The sequence below is a fragment of the Aptenodytes forsteri genome, unplaced genomic scaffold, assembly GCF_000699145.1.
Source record: "Aptenodytes forsteri isolate BGI_AS27 unplaced genomic scaffold, ASM69914v1 Scaffold47, whole genome shotgun sequence".
Lineage (NCBI taxonomy): Eukaryota > Metazoa > Chordata > Aves > Sphenisciformes > Spheniscidae > Aptenodytes > Aptenodytes forsteri.
In genome coordinates, this window is record NW_008794731.1 from 3,665,939 (window position 1) to 3,670,042 (window position 4,104).

Sequence of the window (4,104 nt, forward strand, 5' to 3'; positions counted from 1 at the left end):
CTGCGCGGAGCCGCGGTTCCCTCGCACCCTTCCTAGAGCTCGGGAGGTTTGGCGTTGAGAGGAAGCTCCTCCAGAGGTACACGCCCTATGGACGGGATTTCTTCCCTGCTTTTACCGGGGTTTAACACAACCTGCCCAAGGGCTGGTGCTTTCCGTGGGGTTTGCCGCGTGCATCCCGTTGGGTGGAGGCTGAGGACAGACTCTACGCAAGAATCCCAGTCCTGCCCCGTGTTTAAACCCTGACAGGTTTAACCAGGATCTATTTCAACTTGGCAGGTACTTGACCCTGGAGTTTAACTTTAGCTCCGTAGAATCGGGAACTTCATTTTATGAAAACATTTTAGGCCCGTATAACACTGTGTAAATATTGTTAGTTAATAGTTTGATCATATCAACTGTTTAAAGACTTTTTTTTTTTCCCCTCCTGATTTAATAAGGGGGGGAGGGAAGGCTGCTTCCCCAATGACTTCCGAGCAGCTGGAAACAGTATTTTATTTTATGTTTAGCCCTTTGCTTGCTAACAACCCACAGGTGAGTATTTTATTTCTGTATTAACTGAATTTTGTAAAAATCTAGGACTTTTCTTCACACTAAAAATAGCCAACACGTGCTAGTGAAGGGTTTGTAACAGTCTTAACTTGCCCGAGTACTCTTAACTCCAGTCTCGGCAGTATTAGTGAAATGAGTGTCAGGAAGGCGTTGTGGACAGCGTGCTAGTCACCTTCCTCACTTCATGGGTCCAGCAAAGAAGAAATATGGGAGGAATAACTTGCATCCAGTTGAGACTTCATTAGGAAAACCACCATGCTCCATTTCATGCTTCTAGGGCTGTGATCCCGGAACTGTTATGGGCGTTAATAGGCGCTGTGGCAGATGTGCTGCTATCTGGCAGTTCTGTTTAACTCCTTTCCTCATTCTGCCTGGTTGCAGTATGTTCGGATGCTTTTTTTTTTCCTTCACCAGTTGTCATCTTGCAGGCCATGCCTGAAGTACCTGAGCTCTTCACTAACACAACCCTTTCACTGAGCAATTACGTCTGTCAGCTTTTCTTATATATATTATTTTCTTTCCATTATTTACGTTTCAAAATCACTTGAAGGTATTGAAGAGGAAAAAAATGATGGAAGCTATTTGACTTAGTATACTAAGTGGGGGAGGTTCACAAATGGCTAAAACTTAGCATCTGCTATGAATTGATTTTTTGGATTATAAAAAAAAAGACTGCTTGCCACTTATGAAAGTCTGATTTAAGTAATTCTGATCAGTTTGTCCCAAGAACAGGAGGGCACATGCCTGGGAAGGAATTGTGGTTTGGAAGGAAGAAGGTGGAAGGCTTCCTTCTAAGCTGCAATGTGATCCCCTATACTGTTGGAGAAAGCATGAAACTGTGTTTATGTCGGTGCTAGAAATTAACACATCACTTAGGTTTATCCGTAGTTGCAGTCTAGTCTTTTTTTTTTTACATACTCTGTCTTTTCTCTATTATGGAGCAGAGAGACTCTTTAGGACGTATGGAACAATGAACAGCTGAGTAAATCATATTTGTACACATGTATTTCAAGTATTAGTAACCACCATTACACCCCTACATTTAGTACATTATTGAAACATGCTGGTACAAAACGAAATCCACATAAGCTCAACGTATGCAGTATTACTAGAATACATACAGAATGCAGGTTGCTGCAGCTCCTATGCTTCCCATATATCTCACTCGCATCATTGGATCTCGGGTTCCATCTCTCGGAGGGTAAGTGATACAGGGCTGCAGCGCAAGGGAGACAGATAGATTGTAGTTATTGTAGTGATGTTTGCTTTCTCCTTGCAAGTGGTAAATTGCTTAGAAAATAAATAGACTTTTTAAATAACTATTTTGAACACTTAAATTCCATTAGGAAATAAAATATATATGAAAACCCTTTTTTTTGCTTATGCTTTGCTGTTGGAAGTGTTTGTATTTTAGAAGCAACACAGCTCACTTTTTCAGGGATAAGTTTGGATAACTTATACCCTTATCAGAGATGTCCTTTCTTTTTATTATGTATTGTATTCAGACAGTACATTGATTCATATCTCATCTTGCTGTTACCAAATCTGGAATAATTTTGATGTATAACTTTTTCAAATTAATTCAAATAGCGAAGATCATTCAGTTGTCAGCAGAAGAGGAAAGGGAAAATTGGTGCTCTGTGCTAATTGGATGAGAGCTGAGGAAACTTTGACGTTGAGTTGCAGGACAAAATTCTGATTCCACTCATGTTAGTATAAGTTTCAACATTACTTCAATGGCATTTTGATATCATCTGTATATCAGTTTCATTTCTTGTGTAACACAGGACTGTGGCTGGTATTTCACACACTGATCACAATACAGAAGAAATTTGGCAGTTGGAGAGTTAAAATGCTTTGGGGGCCAGTGATACATGAAACTAGTGACAGAGCTTCCTTCAGTAGATCACAGTTTGCAGTTCTTGGGGACCTGAAATCTAGTGAAGACCATAATCAGGATTTATGAGCGTCTCACAGAAGAGACCACCTCATAATTGGGAGCTAACTAGGGCTTGTCTTCATGGGAGGAAATACAGGAAGTCTAGAGTCGATCAGCAGCGGAAGACAAGAGAATGGAAGATCAAATTGATTAGAACTCATAATAAGCAAGGTCCGAGTTAGCAGAACAATATCTGTTTTGAGATTGAAGTTGTGTACCACACGTCTCCCCAGAAGTCACAGCCACTGGTTCCAACTCTCATACTCAGGTGCTACACAGTGTAACAGAAGAGTCAGTGGAGCTGCAGTCTGCAGAACTGATTTAAGAGAATTACATTTGCTGTTTGAGCTTCCCCAGGGAGGAACGCAGTGGTCACTCTGTGGTGCATGTTCTTACTTCTCTGAGTGCTTCTCTGTTACCTAGTTTTGTATGTGTCTGGGATAGAGTAAACCTTGGGCTGGTTCCATCCATTCAATTTCCTGCTCACCAATTCCTGAAGCAAGACTTGAGAAGGGAAGCAGAACAGCTACAAATAAATTCCAGGAATTTTTAGTTTAATTTTAAGGAAAACTAGGACTGAATACCATTCCTACACAGTAAAGTTAGTGCTTTCTAAGAGATGAAGTAAGGATTTATGTAGTGTTTTGCATCCTCATTTGGGCAAAATACGGATGTGCAGTAAGATTATTGCTGTGGAGGTTGTGCTTCTGCTTTTTTGCAGATGTAGTAAGTCTTTTTGAGAAATCATTCTTCAGCAAAAGCTGACCTAACTTTTTTTTACAAGTATCTTTTTTTTTGACAGTTGTGTATGTTGCCATGACAGCAAGCAATCTTAAAACAATCTGCTCATCTACTGTATTGCAGTTCAGTATGCTGTTTCTTAATGGCGCAGATGCCATCTTGCTGCAAATTTTGGAAGGGCAGGCTTCTCAGCAATTTAAACACAACTAATTTGATGGACAGAGGTAGTGGTTGTTTTTCTAGGATCAGTTCTAATAGTAAACTTTTAACCTGAAAAGTTAGCCCAAGACAGAATTAGACGGATCTTCTGTTACATGACTTCAAAGCTGGAGACTATGACATCATAAGCAAAGTCAGAACAACTTAATAATAGAACTTTCTGTACTGCAGTTCTATTGTAAAATACACTCTTTGCCAGCCTTGCTTCCAAACAGCAGTAGATCGTAATCAGGTGAACACCTTCAGACTATGCAGCTTTGATCTCATGTATTTTGGAAACAAATCCTTTTAACATCTTTATCCAACAAGTAAATGCAGATCTTGCCTATCATACTCTTCCAGTGAGGTCAAAATTCAGATGGTTGTTACAAAGCCCCTTTCTAGGCCTAGTGCCACATTGGAATTGTGCTGGTTTTGGATGGGATCGAGTTAATTTTCTTCCTAGTAGCTAGGATGGGGCTGTGTTTGGGATTTGTGCTGGAAACAGCGTTGGTAACACAGGGATGTTTTCGTTACTGCTGAGCAGTGCTGACACACAGTCAAGGCCTTTTCTGCCTCTCACCCCACCCCACCAGCGAGCAGGCTGGGGGGACACAAGAAGCTGGGAGGGGACACAGCTGGGACAGCTGACCCCAACTGACCAAAGGGACATTCCA